The sequence below is a fragment of the Ranitomeya variabilis genome, chromosome 2, assembly GCF_051348905.1.
Source record: "Ranitomeya variabilis isolate aRanVar5 chromosome 2, aRanVar5.hap1, whole genome shotgun sequence".
NCBI lineage: Eukaryota > Metazoa > Chordata > Amphibia > Anura > Dendrobatidae > Ranitomeya > Ranitomeya variabilis.
Window position 1 is genome coordinate 1,089,368,552 of NC_135233.1, and position 21,704 is coordinate 1,089,390,255.

A 21,704-nucleotide genomic window follows, 5' to 3' on the forward strand; every position below is an offset into this window, starting at 1 on the left:
AAAGCGCCCATGCTTGAGGATCCCCGTTCAGTAATGACAACACCAGGCCCACACGCTGAGCCTCATTACCTGAGGAGATCGGGCGCATACGAAAATATCGTTTACAAGATTCATGAAAAGTAACAAATTTACTGCGTTCCCCAGCAAACCTTTCAGGTAAAGGAAACTTTGGCTCAGCAACTCTGCCTGCAGATTCAGCTTGCACATTAGATACTACTAGACCCTGTTGCTGAACTGCCCCCTTCAGCTCAGTGAACTGCAGGGACAGCGCCTCCAACTGGCGGGTTATGGAAGTCATGGGATCCATGGAATACAAAAAATATGACCGATTATAATGTCACAGGGGTACTGGGTAGACTACAGCTGATTACCCGGGCTCCTGCAATATCCCTCAAACTATGGAAACCCAGAGTTTACACTGAAGGTGTGCATGTCTGGGCCGCCAGGCCTGACCCTGAGTCCTGTTTCAGTACTAAGCTGAAACCTCCACCCGCCACCCAGTGGTAAGACCTCTCACCAAACCCTACAGAAAGCACAGACAGGGAAAACTAAAAAACGCACCATGCCGCAGACACACAGGAAAACACTATAATGTGCACAGGGCAAAACAATACAAATATAGGAAGGAGAAATATAACGAAGGATAATACACCACCAGATACGATATTTCCTCTCCTAGACCACCACTCCAGACCAAGATCACCAGGCACAAGACACAAGCTATAATCGGCGACGCCCAAAGCCCAGCAAAACTATTTAAAGGCAATGGGCATGACTAAGCCTCCAACCCGAGTACCAGCCAGATTAACCCCGGACAATCTGGATCAATCTAGCTGGCGCCACTGAGCATATAGTGGACGAATGAGGAATTACCGCTCTCTGTCGGACGCCCTAGTGTGAACAGCGTCCGACATGACAGGTGCAGGCGCAGCTCCGTAACGTTCTATCTCGTGCTCTGTCTCTGTCAGGATCCCACCCCTGACAGGGACCTCTGTCTGCAGCTCAGATGTTCCTCCTTCTCCCCCTGTCTGCCTGACAGGTCTTCTCTGGGTCAAACCCAGGTGCTTTCTGTCTGACTTCCTATCCAACCCACCAGTTTTTACCCGTGTGTGAGGAGTGGCCTAGTACATAGAACCTTTGCTCCCCCTGGTGGACTGGAGTGTGAAGTGTAGTGTGTGACTGTAATACCTGGTCAGGTGAACTCCTTTAGTGCCATCAGACGTAACATCACTCCCCATGGTGGAAGAGCGACATTACTGCAACGACCAGGACTCTGGGGCGCTGCACTTACGCGGAGAGAACATACAAACTCCTTGCAGATGTTGTCCTTGATGGGATTTGAACCCAGGACCCCAGCGCTGCAAAGCTGCAGTGCTATCCACTGAGCCACCGTGTTTTAGATCAAATGGTCTGTCACAATTCGACTAACGAGTGACCTGGGACCAGGGGGAACCTTTCCTGGCCCTAACACTAGGGAGTGCCCTGTTCCCCGGGATACTTCAGATGGTGAAGATGCCGGGGCCTCCATCCTTCCTTTATCACTTAAATCAGCCATACGTCTGTCTCCTTCCCCCACCCAAGGAAGAGGGGGCGTTACTGTGCACCGCAGTACACCAACTCGACAGACAGGGTAACAAGACAAGGATAAACTGAAAACTCCACTCACACAAAATATACACTCACAAATAACAGAGGTATTCCCCAGAGTCTGTAGGGAGGGGGAAGAAAGTAAAACAGGGAAGGATTTCCAAGCGTACAAACCAGCCAACAGTCGCTAATAAACTCCTCCAGCACTCCTTCATAACATCTGCTTCTCCATTCCAAGATCATGCAGCACATTGCTAACACTGACAATGACTTGGTAATTGACCCAGATTTTATAGGGAAAAAGAATGGCTAATTATTATTTAATTAGCAATAATTAAAAGTCGGAGTAACAACACATATGTAGAGACACACCAACAAATAACACACAGGATAGGTATATAGATAAAGATAAAATTTAGGTAATGCTGGAAAAATACTGTCCCACTCTATTAGGTACCTGTTCACAAGCGATAATAGTGCCCCCGCTCCCTTATTAGATCAGATATACAAGGTGGACAGCAGTGTGAGCAGCCTCTTCTTACCTCAGCACTCCTGATATCTTCAGTGTTAGATAAGAAAAACAAGGTGGACAGCAGTGTGAGCAGCCTCTTCTTACCTCAGCACTCCTGATATCTTCAGTATTAGATAAGAAAAACAAGGTGGACAGCAGTATGAGCAGCCTCTTGTCACCTCACCATCCCTGGTACTGTATCTCCAGTATTAGATCTGAGAGACAGGGTGGACAGCAGTGTGAGCGGCCTCTTCTTACCTCAACACCCCTGTTATCTCAAGTATTAGATCAGACAGACAGAGTGGACAGCAGAGTGAGCAGTCTCTTTTTACCTTAGCACTCCTTTTATCTCTTGTATTAGATCAGAAAGATGGACCTCAATGTGAGTGGCCTAAAGTCACCACATCATCCCTGGAACTGTACATTCAGTATTAGATTAGAAAGGGTGGACATCAGTGTGAGCAACCTCTTCTAACCTCAGCACTCCTGTTATCTCCTGTATTAGATCAAATAGACTGGGTGGACAGCAGTGTAAGCAGCCTCTTCTTACCTCAGCACTCATGATATCTCCAGTATTAGATAAGATAGACAAGGTGGACAGCAGTGTGAGCAGCCTCTTGTCACCTCACCATCCCTGGTACTGTATCTCCAGTATTAGATCAGACAGACAGGGTGGACAGCAGAGTGAGCAGCCTCTTTTTACCTCAGTACCCCCTTTTATCTCCTGTATTAGATCAGAAAGACAGAGTGGACAGCAGTGTCAGTGGCCTAAAGTCACTACATCATCCCTGGTACTGTACTTCCAGTATTAGATCAGAAAGGGTGGACATCAGTGTGAGCAACCTCTTCTAACCTCAGCACTCCTGTTATCTCCTGTATTATATCAGACAGGGTGGACAACAGTGTGAGCAGCCTCTTCTTACCTCAGCATCCCTGGTATCTCCAGTATTAGATCAAATAGAATGAGTGGACAGCAGTGTGAGCAGCCTCTTCGTACCTCAGCATCCCTGGTATTGTTTCTCCAGCATTAGATCAGATAGACAGGATAGACAGCAGTGTAAGCAGCCTCTACTTACCTCAGCACTCTTGATATCTCCAGGATTAGATAAGATAGACAAGGTGGACAGCAGTGTGAGCAGCCTCTTGTCACCTCACCATCCCTGGTATCTCCAGTATTAGATCAAATAGACTGGGTGGACAGCAGTGTAAGCAGCCTCTTCTTACCTCAGCACTACTGATATCTCCAGTATTAGATAAGATAGACAAGGTGGACAGCAGCGTGAGCAGCCTCTTGTCACCTCAACATCCCTGGAACTGTATCTCCAGTATTAGATCTGAGAGACAGGGTGGGCAGCAGTGTGAGCGGCCTCTTCTTACCTCAGTACCCCTGTTATCTCCTGTATTAGATCAGACAGACAGGGTGGACAGCAGAGTGATCAGCCTCTTTTTACCTCAGTACCCCTTTTATCTCCTGTATTGGATCAGAAAGACAGAGTGGACAGCAGTGTCAGTGGCCTAAAGTCACTACATCATCCCTGGTACTGTACTTCCAGTATTAGATCAGAAAGGGTGGACATCAGTGTGAGCAACCTCTTCTAACCTCAGCACTCCTGTTATCTCCTGTATTATATCAGACAGGGTGGACAACAGTGTGAGCAGCCTCTTCTTACCTCAGCATCCCTAGTATCTCCAGTATTAGATCAAATAGACTGGGTGGACAGCAGTGTGAGCAGCCTTTTCGTACCTCAGCATCCCTGGTATTGTTTCTCCAGCATTAGATCAGATAGACAGGATAGACAGCAGTGTAAGCAGCCTCTACTTACCTCAGCACTCTTGATATCTCCAGTATTAGATAAGATAGACAAGTTGGACAGCAGTGTGATCAGTCTCTTGTCACCACAGCATCCCTGGTACTGTATCTCCAGTATTAGATCTGACAGACATGGTGAACCGCAGTGTGAGCAGCCTCTTCTTACCTCAGCACCCCTGTTATTTCCTGTATTATATCAGACAGGGTGGACAGCAGTGTGAGCAGCCTCTTCTTACCTAAGCACTCCTTTTATCTCCTGTATTAGATCAGACAAAGTGGACAGCGGTGTGAGCAGCCTCTTCTTACCTCAGCATCCCTGCTATCTCCTGCATTAGATCAGACAGACAGGATGGACAGCAGTGTGAGCAGCCTCTTCTTACCTCAGCACTCCTTTTATCTCCTGTATTAGATCAGACAGGGTGGACAGCAGTGTGATCAGTCTCTTCTTACCTCAGCTCCCCTGGTATCTCCAGTATTAGATCAGCCAGGGTGGACAGCAGTATGAGCAGCCTCTTATTACCTCATCATCCCGGGTACAGTATCTCCAGTATTAGCTCAGACAGACAGAATGGACAGCAGTGTGAGTGGCCTCTTGTTACCTCAGCACCCCTGTTATCTACTGTATTAGATCAGACAGACGGGGTGGACAGAGGTGTAAGCAGCCTCTTCTTACCTCGTCACACCTGTTATCTCCAGTATCCTATCCGTTCACCCACCATGACGGAGTGACTTATATCCTACCATAGTGTACTAATAACACTATTGGATAGGTTTCTGTCAGAGCAAGAAGATGACAGCCATTTTAATGTCCTATAATGATTTTACTAGACAAAACAATTATGATTTGCTAAATAAAAAATATTTAGGAATTTATTTTTAATTCCATTCTCTTTCTTTTCTTTTTGTTTTTTTATTTCCAGACAGCCCCTTTATGCAATGTTTTTGTTCAAAGACAACATAAAAACATATAGGGGTTTTCCAGTACAAGGCACACAGTCTTTTAATGCACCTATTCTGAACGTATCCATAGGATATACATTGACCAAGTATATACATATACCAGGCCGGTATGCATCTCTATGGGATAGCGCAGTAGAAAATGCTATGCAGAGGCATCCAATGAGAAACCTTTCATGCTGTACATGTTTATTTACCGTGAAAGTCTATGGTTGACTTATGCAACTGTATGATTTTATCGAATCAGAATTACAGGCATCCTGTCCAAGGTCTAGCAAAAAATATTGTATAATATTGTTATACTAAGGAGGACATTTCAGTGCAGTGCGGAGGTATGAAACTAATGGTCAACGGGCAATAATTGTCATCTGTTGTGCCCCTAGCCACTACCCCAAGTAAACAACAAGAGTGGAAAATAGAAATGTGAGGGCGACAGCAGGCTGTACTTCTCACCCAGCTGGGGATGTGTTGTACCCCAAAAGAGTATTATAGAGTAAGTACTCATTTCTTTGTATTGTTATTGATCAGCCTTTGCAAAGGTATGAATTTTTGTAATATTGCTGCTTACAAGATTGCCCCTAAATCAGCCATTTATTGGATCATCAAGAAATCAAACAGAAAGGTTCAATTGCTGTGGTAAAGACTTCAGAGCAACAAAGAAAATCCAGTATTTGCCAGGATTTAGGTACAATTCAACACCAGTGCAGAGCTTGCTCTGGAATGGCAGCAGGCAGGGTCAGTGCATCTGCACGAACTGTGAGGAAAAAGCTTTAGAGGCTGACCTGGCATCAAGAAGGGCGGCAAGAAGCCACTTCTCCCCAAGAAAAACAGAAAGGGCCCTACTTGATGCACGGTCTGCCTCCAAAGCCTTTGACATTCTGCAGGAAGTACAGAGATTGAACTGCAGATGATGGGGGTGAAGTTATTTAGTTATTTTCTCTGATGAAGACCCTACAGATTGTTTTATACATCTGGAAAAAAGATTGTCCAGAGAAGAAAAGGTGAGTTCTGTGTCTGCCATCAATACAGCATCCTGAGGCCACTCGTGTAGGGGCTTCTCATCCACGGAGGGGGATCACTCATAATTTTGCTTAAGAATACTGCCAGGAATAAAGTAATGGGATCTAAACCTCCTCCAAGAGCAACTTATCCCATCATCCAGGAGCAATGTGGGGATGAACAATGCTTTAACCATCATGAAGGAGACCATGAGACATGGCAAAAGTAATAAGTGGCTTGGTGAACAAATCATTGAAATTTTGGGTCCATGGCCATGAAACTCCCCAGATCGCAAACCCAGTGAAAACCTGTGGTCAATCTTCAAAATGTGAGAGGACAAACAAAAACACAAAGTACTGATTAGACAAAATCAGTCAGGATCCGGCCCAAAAGATATCCAACTGCAAGAACGAAGCAGTACAGAAATCTAGAAAACTAAAGGTCAGCACTGTAAATATTGAGTCTTCTCATAAACTTGATCTATTTATCAAAAGTTTAAAAACTTATGGAATGTTTAGAATTGTACTTCAACAACCATAGAAATATCTGACTAAAATATCTAAAATCACTAAACCAGCAAAATTTGTGAAAAACCAAACTTAGTGTCAGTCTCAAAACTTTTTGCCACAAGGGTACAGATCTTGTTGGGCTGTAGTTTAAGGAGAAAGATTTAGCCCTAAAAATAAAAGGCGTAGCCATCATGGTGCTGTGATGCTGATTAATCTGATACCTGATGTGAAGGGACCCGCTCAGCGGTTGATGATGAATATTCACCTTATGAAGTTTTCATAAAATTACATCTTGTGTACTTCAAGGCGGGACGTGGTGGCAGGGTCTTCTTCTGGTTCTCCACGCCCCCTACCAGACTCCTCTGCTTCTTGTATAATCAGTGACCTGCCTCCTCTTTAAAATTTAGCACATCATTGTGTGGGAAGCTCGTGCACAGTGTGTCAGCGTTCTGTGTGAGGACTTTAATAAAATGGCCATGGCACATCGAGATTTCAGGTTGGTGAAAAATGTACTGAGCCGAAATCTTAATCTGACCATGCGCTGTCTCTGGTGCCATTTTATTGAAGTCCTGACTCACACTGTGCATGTGCCACCCACACAATGATGATGGTGGTATGGAATTTTAAAAAAGGAGGCAGGTCACTGAATAATCGGTGACCTGTGCAAGAAGCAGAGGAGGCTGGTGGTGGAGGCAGAAGACAACCCTACCACCGCGTCCTGCCCCAAAGCACAGAAGACATCATTTTATGAAAACTTTACAATGTGAGTATTCACTGAGTGGATCCCTTTACATCAGGTACCAGATTAATCAGCATCACAGTGCCATTATGGCCATGCCTTTAATTTATTGGGCTAAATCCAGCTGACAGGTTCTCTTTAAAAGATCATGAACTGGACATTGCAGCACTGCAGCCTGGGGTTTTGGAGTGGGAGAAGCCAAATAAGCAAATTTACTTATGGTACACAAATTCAGAACTTTGCATAGGCCAATTAATAATTACATCTTCTCTTGGTACAGAGGCACGGCATGGATGTTACACAGCAGCAGAATTATTCACTCCTCTTCCAAGGGCCGATCATAGGTTCTGTATCTACTGCTCTTAAGGTCTGCACCCTTCACCCTATTCCTCCACTATACAAAGCAGTGTCGTCCCCAGTGGGTCTCAATATCCAGCTTTGTCTGGCAAGGTCTCTCTTCCGTTTTTCATCCCCTGCGGTTCTTGCATCATCCACTTCTATATAGGGCAGCTCCCCTGTGGCTATTTTTACCAGTATTCCCTCCTAAAGGGTATGCAATCAATAAGGCTATGCCGTCTTTGACCATAGCATCAATGCAACATGAGCAGAGCCTTAAAAAGCTCATAGTAGTTGATTCCATTCATCCCTTCCATATGATTTAACCCTAATCTATATAAGAAGGTTTTAGGTTGTTGATGCACAAAGCAGAACCTTCTGTACACCGTCTGTATAGCAGTCCATGGAGGCTTTATAAACTCCGTCAGATGCTGCCGCGTGCACATAGTCCGCCCTACAAGCCATGAAACCACAGGCATACGGTGATTCCTTTGAGCCCTCATGAATGTCTATTTAATCCTAAAGATGTCAACCTGGGAGTGGTCTACACAGGATCATCCATGAGCAGCAGATCACCGCAAAAATGGGGGTGGCTTCTTTGAAGGGCATTGCTTTTATAAAACCGCTAACTTGATTGAGACCTTTGACCAGACGTTATCCTAATCATTCACTCTCCGTGAGACATGTGTAGTGCGGGGGTCTGTCACTCTCTACTTGTCCTACATGTGTAATGCAGGGTCTGTCACTCTCTACTTGTCCTACATGTATAGAGCGAGGCTGTCACTCTCTACCTGCCCTCCTCATGTAGTGTGGGATCTGTCGCTCTCTACTTGTCCTACATGTGTAGTGCGGGGGTCTGTCACTCTCTACTTGTCCTACATGTGTAGTGCAGGGTCTGTCACTCTCTACTTGTCTAACGTGTATAGTGCAGGGTCTGTCTTTCCATACCTGCCCTCCTCATGTAGTGTGGGGTCTGTTGCTCTCTACTTGTCCAACATGTGTACTGCGGGGGTCTGTCACTCTCTACTCATCCTCCATGTGTAGTGCAGGGTCTGTCACTCTCTACTTGTCTTACGTGTATAGGGCAGGGTCTGCCTTTCCATACCTGCACTCCTCATGTAGTGTGGGGTCTGTTGCTCTCTACTTGTCCAACATGTACTGTGGGGGTCTGTCACTCTCTACTCATCCTCCATGTGTAGTGCGGAGTCAGTTCCTCTCTTCCAGCCCTTCATGTGTAGTGGGAGGTCAGTTACTCTATCTTTTCCCTCCATGTTTATTGCGGTGTCAGTTACTTTCTAGTTGCCCTTCATGTGTAGTGGGAGGTCACTTACTCTCTCCTTGCTCCACATATAATGTAGCATCAGAGCCCTAACAGAGCCAAATGTATGAATCCTGGCTCATTCGGTCAACAGCTATCTCTCTCATTCTCCCGTCCACATGCATGCTTGTCTTGGGTGAGCACGCATGAGTTTTCAATGCGAAGACGGCAGTGAGCAGCTGTCAGACACGTCTTATCTCCAATGAGAAGACTATCTAGGAGCCTAATACTTTTTTTTCCTTATTTCAGTGGGAGGCCCCCAATGTTCCTATTTTGCCAAAATTGAGGGGATTCGGCAACTTTTCTCTAATGCGTGTATTTTCTTTATCTCGTCACAGCCTTTGGAAGTGGTAGTTTAGCAAATGTGTTTCTGCAAAGCTGAAATGTTCTCTTCTACTAAAATTTGTATTCAATTTACCAAAGGACAGAACACGGCTATTTTCCCTGAAATAACAGTGTGTCTGTCTCGGCCAGCGGATATTTGTGAGTGGAGACCATTGCTATAAATGATATCTCCCCTTAAAATAAGCAGTTATGGCGACTGTTCATATCTGCAGGAGAGCACATCACCCTCTAGAAACGCCGTAATTGCCTCCCCTCGAGAAGAAGGCTCACAGATGAGCAGTGGGGCGTTCCGGCTGACGTTAATTAATACGGACTAGAAACTATCTGCGCTTAGTAGCCATCTTTAAATCCACTGAAGGCATTGCACAGAATGGCTGTAATTTGTCTTTTATTAAATTACATTTCTTGGCTCGTTTTGGCACAAAAGATTTTTCTTTTAATCATTTTTTAATCAATTTTATTTTACTTTCTCGCCATATACTATTTTTGCTTTTTTATTTACCTATATAACGTTTGTGATTTTTTTTTCTATCTTTATTATACGAATGTATCTCATTTCTTTTATTTTTGTGTATTTTTCTTTTTTTTTGTATCTATATACCCTTTGTGTATTTTTTCACCTATGTAACTTTTAGAATTTTTTTTAAATATTATACCGTACATTCTTATTTTTACTTTTAGCCATATACTATTTTTGCATTCTTTTTTACTGTTACTACTTTTTTACTCTATTACTACTTTTTTTTTACTCTATTACTATTGCATAATATTTTTACTCCATTACTATTATTACTATTCTTTTTTTTTTTTACTCTATTATTACTTTTTTACTCTATTTCAATAGTATTATTTTTCTACTCTGACACTCTTACTACTTTTTTACTCTATTTCTATTGTATTGTTTTTCACTATTATACTCTATTATTATTGTATTATTTTTTACTTTTATACTCTATTGCTATTATATTATTTTTTTTACTCTATTACTATTTTATTATTCCTTTTTACTCTATTATTTTTAGAATAACATTTACATTTTCTATACATAGTCTTTTATACATATTTATCTAACTATACACAGTATATATATATATATATATATATATATATATATATATTTTTTTTTTTTTTTTTTTGCCTATGTGTTAAAACATGCATCCCTATGCCTAAACCGGCAGCTCCTTTCACCATGAATTTATAACTGTGCACAGAATGGCGTGCTGTATAAGGAAGATGCCTCGTACCGACGCAGAGCCATTAATCTGCTAAAAGGGTTAAAAGACGGCGTTTGAAAAAAAAAAATCTAACTCTTCTTCGTCAGTCCTCTGACTGCATCAGCATGAGTAAATTGGATCGTAAAATGAAGGTGGGGAGATTAATTTTTTTAAACTAATGGGTATTGAAAAGAATCGGGCATTTTTTAAATAAAATAATAAATAAATAATAAAATATATAATAATAATAAATAAATAAATATATATATATATATATATATATATATATATATATCCCCACATATAACGTATAGATCAGAATATTTTTTTCTGTATATTTCCTAGCTCGCTACCTGCTCTTCTTACGTGAGCTATTATTTGGCCTTCACCCCCGTTTATCAGTAACGTCACAGCCTAGCGGGCCCTGTGTGGTGCATTTGATAAGCTGAAGGATGACTTTGCCGAGCCTAGAAGTATATGTCTTAATTCCTTTCCTTGCCATCCATCGCGTCTCATGCTCCGGCTGCATTTTGAGCTACATCTCAGGTCATTAGCATTTTAGCGTATGCAAGACTTGACAGAACTGATAAGAAGCCAGATGGGTCCCTCTCCGATTTTATTTTTTTTTTTTTACCCCCCCTTTGCATCACTTGGGACTTGAGTAGCAAGACTGACTATGAAGACAGAGCCAAGACGTTCCATGTGCATCCCACAGGCCTGCAAGCGTGAGACAATTGACAATAGGTAACGGCCTTCATTTTTCTCTGCATTTTTGGAATGGTTTTTTTTTCTCTTCACCCCTTTATTCTTCTTTTCATTCGTCACTCGCTGCATCCCCGACAATATGCTTGTCATTAATACTCTGTCACTGCCTCCTTTAATCTGCTGCAAGGAGGCTGCCGTTGCAGAAGGAGGTGGAGGGATTTAAAAAAAAAAAAAAAAAGAGGGGGGTGGGTGGAAATCGGCCTTTGTGAACTGAAAGGAAGGTGGGTGGGGGGGGGGCAAGAATTAAAATAATGCTTTGCATGCAAATATTGATGGTAATCATATTTTTTTATCTTACCGGGGATAAGGTGGTTGATTATTATAAAGAATTGTCATATTGATGTTAAAGGAGGAGAGTGAAGCCCCCCCTTTCAGGGGGCTAAAAAAAAAGCTATAAGGATGAGAGTAAAAACCACCTGCCGGGGGGACAAGAGCTATTTCTTACGTGGATGCAATGTGCACGGAAAAGCATGTTAAAATAACTGCATGGGCACTGATAATAGGGGGACTGGAACTGAGTACGGGGGGTGGGGGGGTATTTAATACATGATTGATTAGGTCATGCATGGACTCCTTCTAATTTTAGGCAGGTAGGGCAAATGAGTTGAAAGGGGGCAGACAAGAGCTGAGCGGTACAGGAAATATTAGGAGACTGATCCCTTTGTTTCAGTCGAGCCCTATCTGGGCGACCAATGGCGGCCATATTAAAAAGTGTCTATAAATTAATAATGGCAGCGTAGAATGCAATTTTATGCGTGTATCAAAAGCGACCAAGCATGCACAGCATTTTTTATTTATTTATTTTTTGCTCGTCTAGCAGGCAGCCATTTTGAAGCAGGAATGTTTAAAAAAAAAAAAAAAAAGGCACGGATATAAAATATATAATAAAATAAAATGTCGTTGAAGCACAAATAATAATAAAATCTAATCTAAAAATAAAAATATATAATAATAAATTATATAATATGATTGGAACACAAATATAAGAAAACATCATAAATAAAATAAAATATAATTGAAACACAAATATAAAATCTAATCTAAAAATAAAAAATATATACTATATAATAAAATAAAATATAATTGGAGCAAAAATCTAATAAAATACCATCTAAAAATAAAGAATTAAAATATATATAGTATGATAATAATTGGAATACAAATATAATAAAATATAATAAGAACATTATATAATAAATATAATATGATGATAAAAATAATAATTCTATAATAACAAAAAATGCAAAAAAAAATAAATATATATATATATATATATATATATATATATATATATATATACAAATGTATTATATAACATACTATTTCATTTATTTTTTATTATTAAAGAAAAGATATTACTTTTTTTTCATGGTGTATTTTACTTAGGGTAGACAGATTAAAGACTATATTATTGAGATGCAAACAGATGGAGCAGATGGTTGCTCTGAAAGAATTAAAAGTCGACCATGTTCATTTAAGGGAAGAAAAAAAAGATTAATGTGTATTCGGAAAATTAAAAACAGTTCCATAAATTGGGCTTTTTATATAATTGCTGGGATAATGTTTAGCACATTGTGATACAATGTGCCGTAATTTTAAATAAAATAATTTTAGCACATTTTTATTCCAGGTTGATAAAAATATTAATTTTAAATGAACTAAGTGTGAATTTTGTTTATGAATTGTATTATTTTAAAGGGAAATACATTATTATAATAGAAAAATATATATTTTAACAATATTAATTCTTATAATTGAGTAGTTTTATTTATAGTCATTATTGTGTGCTGACGCTAATAATGGAGGCCTAGTTCAAAAGTTAATTTTTACTTTAACAGTTTCCAAAATTGTAAGAATTTTCCAAAATTGGTCCTAGTATTTTATTAAAAAAAATATATTAAAAAAAAGTGTGAGCATTGGAAGAATAAAATTCTGCAAGGACTTTTATTAAGCTCTTAAAGGAGAACTCTACATTTAAGCAGCAACATTTCACAGTAGAAATTTTCATATTGGGCCCAATTCTTTGTGTTTTTAATAGTCACTTTTCTTTTTGGTTATCTTGGGGCATTCATTGATATTTTTGCACCAAACGTTTGGACAAAACAAATTATCCTCATTTTCGTCTAATGTTTTTAACGTAAAAAGTAGCAAGTTCCACTAAAATTAGGCAAAATTTGCACAAAAATTGCAACTGTACATAAAATCACTCCGGAGGGAAAGTGGAGAAAATTTGAGCAAAAGAGCAAAAAGAATTTGCGACTTTTTACAAATCAACTGAAAACATCTGGAAACCACAAACGCAATGACAAATGTAAAAAATAATACAGGGAAATACATAAAACAAACCCGGAAAAAGGTGTAAATTAAAAAAGAATAATGCACAAATGAAAAATAACTAGACATAAAAAGGGCACAAACGTAATAATGAATCAGGCTTATAATTTTAAGGGTTATTTTTTTCAAATTTTTGCTTAACTCATCTGCTTTTTAATTTTATGTTTGTTTGTTTGTTGTTTTTGTTTTTTTCCTGGGTATTTTGCTGACTTCCTGTTACCAGAGAGCAATGCATTGTGGGTGCTCAGATAAGAGTTTCAATGGGAACTAGCAATGGGACATAAAGTACGTGATGAAATGAAAATATTGAGATTCAGCACAAAAACAGTCAAGCTAAACATTTGCAAAGTTGCTCAAATTTTTCTACACAGTTAAGCTGCAATTTTTTTCTAGACTTATGATATTTTGTAAATTTGTTGTTCCAAGTTGAGTTTTTGCAGCCCTATTTGTATGATTGTGGCAGTGGAAAAATGTCTGGAACCAGCTGTGGGGGGATGCAGAGAGAACGTGCTGGGGGGACCAGGTGGGTAACAAGACATTCTACATTGCCCAGAGTAGGTCAATTCTAGAGCTCGGGCAGCAAACCATATCCCTCTTCCATGTGCAAAAAAGCCTTGCAAGCCAGTTTCCTTGTCGATGACATCACATCATGTAAGCAAGTCCCGCCCTTCTGTTGTGATGTCACTATAGCTAATGCATGAGTGGCTCCCTATTGGTCTACCTGGCCACTTGACAATTATCATGCCTGTCTGTAAAAAGGTGCAGCTTAGGACCTAAACAATAGCAATTAATCAGTGAAGAATTCAGAGTTTTAGCATTTTGGGTAGAATTGTTTTTTTTTTTTATGACACATAGTTCTCTTTCAAGGTAATATTTACTTTGAGCAGTTAATTAGTTAGTTTCCTTCCAAGTATTCAGAAAGTTAGCAAGTGACACATAGTTGTTGGAGAACTTCTTGTTGCTCACTTTGCGTGGTTTTTGTAGCCCTCATAAGACTTGTGGAAGCAGTCGTGAGTCACTCTGGTCTGCAGAGATATCTGGTTTAGAGACAACCAAAAACCTCTTCTTGTTCTCCATAATTGACTTCTGTCTTCCATGGCTGTTCTCCAGAATGTGGCTGGCTGTGTTGGTTTGTCGGGGCACCTGGCACTTTTTGGCAATGTTGGTAATGGTGGCTATTCCAAAGTGGACTTTACCTTACGTGCAGATTAACGTTCTTGACTTTGACCCTGACCCATTTCCATCATTACACTCCGGTCTTGTCCTCCGCATTGTTGCTTGGTTCCTGAGTCTTCATTTTTGGTATCTCCACCTGGATCTGTCTTCTCAACAAGTCGTTGTCTCTTTTTACCAGGAATCCCACCAACAAGGTCTATACCTTCTTCTGGTAGCTAAGGGTGAGGAATAGGAAGTTTCCCTAGACTTCACAAGCCAGTCTAGCCAAATCGATTGGGAATTATACAATCCACTTCACCAGTGGGGAGAATAATAATTCTTTGGGAAATGACCTAGAGAAACATATAAAGTTTCTTATACACATTAGAATAATGTCATCCAAAGCCTCCAATTTGGGCACGGCGGTCACTAAACTCCATGTTGTGTGAACAAAGGATCGGGCATGACAATTCTCTCCCTCTTGTGATCCTTCTTCATTGTTCCCTTAGTAAATAATTTCAAAATATTTCCAACCACACTCTATCAAAATTTTCTTATGTAAGTAACAATAAAAAAAAATTGTTATTAACACGATTTAGGTATATTTAATTTATTGGCATTTTTACTAAAAAGAAGGATCTTCTTATAGAAATCATAATAATGAAACTGTCCTCTCGTCTCAAGGTTGAGCTGGTGGATTTCATTCACACAGAATCAAACATGAAAGGGCTTGAAATACTGAGATATTTAAGTATGTTTTTGTCTCTAGAACTTTGATTTTCATTTATGAAAAATTTCTAAATGAAAACCGTGAGATAAGTGGATGCTCAAGGGTTTGTCTAAAGTTTTCATTAATTTAGAAGAAGTTCTGATTGCCTGGCTAGAACGAGTGGGTAACAATCTTTCTTGTAGTCACGTTTGTTGTGCTTTCCAAGCTTTGATTTTTGTATCAGAATATTTTCAAAATATTTTGCAATATTGGAAAAATTCTTAGATATTTATTGTGCTCAATTTTTTTTTACCCAACTAATATATAAGAAAATACTAAAAAATTACAAACATAAATGTGTTGCATAAATGGAACAATAGATGGTATTCAATCTTACACTAGGTGGGCATAAATTCATTAAAAAAAAATAAACATAAAACCTGCACATGGCTTTATGCACAACTTTTGTACCCCCGGGGCAGTATTAGGCGGCCATACTTTTTGTACATGAGGCGTCTACTGTAACTCTGTATGCCACTGACAAACAAGCAAGTAGCCTCTTTAGAGAGGAAGTAGACAGAAATTTTTTTCATAAAATTTGCACAATCTTCAGAAATAAATGTAAATGTACCAAAGTTCTATTCTTAGGAATTTTGAATTAGTGGCCCAAAGTAATACAACAATAAAACAATGCAACTTACGTGTTGCAATTTCAAAAAAGAAACATCAACATCATGCGCAGCAATAAAGGCAGCCCTAATTAACGCTTGGTTGGACACCCTTTGGCACTGATGACAGCCTCCAAATGTTTTTTGCAGCCATCTATAAGCTTGTCGCACTTCTCAGCTGGTATTTCCCCCCACTCTTCCTTTGCAGTTTGTTCAAGCTCTTGAAAGTTTGCAGGATTCTTTTTCCCAGTGTCAGATTTCATGTCAGCCCAAATATGTTTGGGATTGAGGTCAGGACTCATCATTGGCCATTTTAAAACAGTCATTTTTTCTGTTTAAACCATTCCAGTGTACTTTTAGATGTGTGCTTTAGAGGAGGACCTATGATCTTCGACTCAAAGTTTTTTTTCACTGGGTAGGACATTTCGCTCTAAAATCTCTTGATAATTCTCTGATTTCATGATTCCTGTGATACAGTCAAGGCCTCCGGCACCAGATGCAGCAATGCAACCCCACAACATTATGGATCCTCCACCATTCTTAACTGTTGGTAGGGTGTTATTTTTCTTATAAGCTTCTTTGCGCCATCTGTAAACAAACTGTTGCTTTGCATTGCCAAAAAGCTCTATTTTTGTTTCATCTGTCCACAAAACATTTTCCCAGAAGGATTGCTGTTTGTCAGGGTACTCTTTGGCAAAGATCTGTCATTCCTTTTATTTCTTTTCTTCAGCGATGGTTTCTTCCTTGGCCTTCGGTCATAAAGCTCTACTTAGTTTAATGTGCGATGTATGGCACATGTTGAAACCATGACCCCAGCAGACTGTTCCAGTTTGGTCTTCAGGTCTTTGGATTTTTGACGTACTGTTTTTTCCACCATTTGCATCAACCTTCGAGGATATCTCTTGTCAATTTTCCTGTTTCCCCCACATCCAAGGAGGTTCTTCATGGTTCCATTCTTGGAAAACTTCTTAATAACATTGTGCACTGTTAAAACTTGGATACCAAGGTCTTTGGAGATGGCTTTATATCCTTTGGAAGTCTTGTGCTTGCTAATAACAGCAGCTCTGATGTCCTCAGACAGCTCCTTTGTCTTCACCATTGCGACAAAGGATCGGTGTCTACCATGTGGCTTTTTAAAGCACTGAAGTCATAATTTATTGGCTAATTCATGTCACATGGACACACATTAATCACAAGTGATTCTTATTTGTGATTTACCACAGGCGAGATAAAAAGTGTTTCCATACTAATGTAATGTAAAGGGGCCAATACCAGCATCACAGTAGATTTAGTTTTTACTAGTTTTCCCCCCCATTGTTTTAGCTTTTTTGCTTTAAATTATTGTTTATCATTTGATCTTTTGTATTAACACGAGTGCTCTATACAAAAAAACTGTTTCACTTGATTCATTTTTTTTCAGGAGATATTCCACATTATGTACTTACACTCATGGGGGTCAATAACGATGAGCAGGACTGTATGTAGAAATAAAAAGTATTATTAATAAGTGGGGAAAATCTCTGTACACACACATGAGCCAAACAGGACCAGAACGGCGGTATGGTTTAAATAAAAAAAATACTGCCTTATTTAGGGCTGTCCTGGGTCAAAAGTGGCACCAGCATGCCCAAGAGTGGTCGGTCCCATTAGATTTGGCGGCATTTTCAGGCAAGCTTGGGGGTTGAGGCTTAAACACACCTGTAATTAGCAACAGTGTCTTGTAAAGAAGCAGTGCAATTATTTTAGGGGCCAAATGTCTTCCATTTTGTAACTCTTGGTGATAGTGTTCCTGTAATATCCCTGGTGGTCTAGAGTGGGCAAGAGCATGTTTTCACTATTTCAAGAACCTCACACCCATCTCTTAAAGTAATATTCTGACTCCAAAACTGGGCCAGGGATAAGGAAGAGTTCCATAAAAAAAAAAAAGAAAGACACAGTGCTTACACAATAAATCTGCCGCCGCTCTCTGTTGGTCTATCTTGCGTTAATGATTCCCCCTTCATTTTTCCACGTGACCGATGGAGGCCAGTAATTGGCTGCAACAGTCATTTGGTTAGCCTGGATGACAATACCGCTGCACAATAAAACAAAGCATGGCATCAGACTATCAACGTGACCTCTGTAGACAATCACTAGACTCAACGATCAGGCAACTTTTTCGCTGCAAGACACATTTTGCGGAAAACAGATTTACAAGATAAGTACATTTTTTCCTGCAATTTTTCCCCCTTAGCCCAATTTTTGAAGAAGTTGGAAACTACTATTACAGAAATCGGTGTTAAGATAAAAATATTTCCCATTACTTCAAAAATGTATTTTTGGGAATCTCTGTTAAAATTCAAAGAATGGTGGTAATTTAATATTGCATATAGGCTGCTGCGCGGGGACAGCGCTGTGTCTTTCAGCAGCGAGAGTAAATATCTGCTGCTTTTTTTCATTAGCTCGGGAGCTAGGTGATGAATTATTCTCTTTTATGTGTTTTATTTTTTTCTGTTTTGGTTAAACTCCATGGACCGTGTGAATGAGAGGCTTTCAAGCTGTAAAAAAAAAATGATTCAACTTCGCTGATAAGACCCTCCAAGGATGCCATGTCTGTGAGGTTTACATGCCCCGGATAAATGATTGGAATTTTAATAAGAAAAGAACTTTAATTTTTAACTCGGAAGCAATTTTTATTTCAAGTTATTAAGTTGTATTTTTGGAGAAAGAATATAAGAATATATTAGAATCCGAAAGTGTAGAACTTGCGGGGCTAGTTTCCTTAGTTGTCACAAAGTGTTGAGACTTCCAACCCTCAGCTGTATTTTGTCAGTAAGTGCTCAATTTGCCTACAGTGCCCCCGCAGGTGAAATGAGGTTTTACATTATTTCCATTCAAAAAAGAGACATCAATATAATATAGGACAGGAAAGGTTCTCCAGAATGGGCGAGACTATTTGCAACTGTTCCTTGCCAATAGATGATGATCCTGAGCAGAGGACCCTCCCCTCTATAAACTCGATAAACAGTAATAGGGTATATCAAAATGTTTTATGTAAACTGGATGACCCCTATAAGATAAGTGCACATGATGTTCTAAAAAGACTGCCCCGAGGGAATCTGCACATGCCTGGAACATGCAAGTAAAAGAGTCGCTAACCTGAGTCACAAAAAAAAAGAAAATACCCACAAATGTAAAAACGACATTACCGTGCAGTTATAGTTACATCTTTTACCGCATCAGGGTTCGTAATCTGTGAAAAAGTGAAAAATAATAGAATGTTGACTCGTCGCGCTGCTCGCTAGTTATAGTACAAGTCATATGAAAGAGATGCCGGCGGCAATGCCGACGCAAATACCATGGCAAAGTCGCCAGCACAGCAGCTTCCATGTATCCGTCATCAGTGTTTTCCATCAGTGTGTCATCCGTGTGTCTGTCCTCAGTGTTTTCCAACACTGTGTCTTCCGTGTGTCCATCATCAGTGTTTTCCATCAGTGTGTCATCCGTGTGTTCGTCATCAGTGCTTTCCATCAGTGTGTCATCCGTGTGTCTGTCATCAGTGTGTCATCCGTGTGTTCGTCATCAGTGATTTCCATCTGTGTGTCATCCGTGTGTCCGTCATTAGTGTTTTCCATCAGTGTGTCGTCCGTGTGTCCGTCGTTAGTGTTTTCTATCAGTGTGTCATCCGTGTGTTCGTCATCAGTGATTTCCATCAGAGTGTCATCCGTGTGTCTGTCAACAGTGTTTTCCATCAGTGTGTCATCCGTGTGTTCGTCATCAGTGATTTCCATCAGTGTGTCATCTGTGTGTCTGTCCTCAGTGTTTTCCATCACTGTGTCTTCCGTGTGTCCGTCATCAGTGTTTTCCATCAGTGTCTCATCCGTGTGTTCGTCATCAATGTTTTCCATCAGTGTGTCATCCGTGTGTCTGTCATCAGTGTTATCCATCAGTGTGTCAAACGTGTGTTCGTCATCAGTGTTATCCATCAGTGTGTCATCCGTGTGTCCGTCATCAGTGTTTTCCATCAGTGTGTCATCCGTGTGTCCGTCATCAGTGTTATCCATCAGTGTGTCACCCGTGTGTCTGTCATCAGTGTTTTCCATCAGTGTGTCATCCATGTGTCCGTCATCAGTGTTATCCATCAGTGTCTCATCCGTGTGTCCGTCATCAGTGTTATCCATCAGTGTGTCACCCGTGTGTCTGTCATCAGTGTTTTCCATCAGTGTGTCATCCATGTGTCCGTCATCAGTGTTATCCATCAGTGTGTCATCTGTGTGTTCGTCATCAGTGTTTTCCATCAGTGTGTCATCCGTGTGTCCGTCATCAGTGTTTTCCATTAGTGTGTCATCCGTGTGTCCGTCATCAGTGTTTTCCATCCGTGTGTCATCCGTGTTTCCGTCATCAGTGATTTCCATCAGTGTGTTATCTGTGTGTCCGTCATCAGTATTTTCCATCAGTGTGTCATCCATGTGTCCGTCATCAGTGTTTTCCATCAGTGTGTCATCCGTGTTTCCGTCATCAGTGTTTTCCATCAGTGTGTCATCCGTGTGTCCGTCATCAGTGTTTTCCATCTGTGTGTCATCCTTGTTTCCATCATCAGTGTTTTCCATCAGTGTGTCAAACGTGTGTTCGTCATCAGTGTTATCCATCAGTGTGTCATCCGTGTGTCCGTCATCAGTGTTTTCCATTAGTGTGTCATCCGTGTGTCCGTCATCAGTGTTTTCCATCCGTGTGTCATCCGTGTTTCCGTCATCAGTGATTTCCATCAGTGTGTTATCTGTGTGTCCGTCATCAGTATTTTCCATCAGTGTGTCATCCATGTGTCCGTCATCAGTGTTTTCCATCAGTGTGTCATCCGTGTTTCCGTCATCAGTGTTTTCCATCAGTGTGTCATCCGTGTGTCCGTCATCAGTGTTTTCCATCTGTGTGTCATCCTTGTTTCCGTCATCAGTGATTTCCATCAGTGTGTCATCCGTGTGTCCGTCATCAGTGTTTTCCATCTGTGTGTCATCCTTGTTTCCGTCATCAGTGATTTCCATCAGTGTGTTATCTGTGTCCGTCATCAGTGATTTCCATCAGTGTGTCATCCTTGTGTCCGTCATCAGTGATTTCCATCAGTGTGTCATCTGTGTGTCCGTCATCAGTGTTTTCCATCAGTGTGTCATCCGTGTGTCCGTCATCAGTGATTTTCATCAGTTTGTCATCCGCGTGTTCTGAAATGGTAGGACCTTGTCATCATGAGAACAGACAGGTACTCATAGAGTTTTATGGAGAACTGTAGCTGTCGATTCAGAAGAAACAGAGATTCAGTGGATTCATTTACATTTTTTGCAGGGAAAGTTTCACTAAAACTTGCATTTCATGCATTAAAAATTACTGTTTTTTGCATAAGAGTCCAGTGGGCGGACCTATTAAGTGATTGACAGTTCTCCCAATATGTCTGTGCATGCAAAGATTGCTGTCAATCACTGAGCAGGGCCACCCCCTGGACTCATGCACACCAGCATCATGGAATTCAATGAATAAAATGCATGTTTTACTGAATCTTTTCCAACAAACCGATATATTATTATGTCGTCATTTCATAGGTCTCCTTCAAGCTATAGGAAATGCTGAGGTGAGACTGGCACAGTAGTGGACTGATTGGTGGCAGCATTTACAATATACCGTGGAGTGATTGGTGGCAGCATTTACAATAGACCATGGAGTGATTGGTGGCAGCATTTACAAAAACCATGGAGTGATTGGTGGCATTTATAATAGACCATG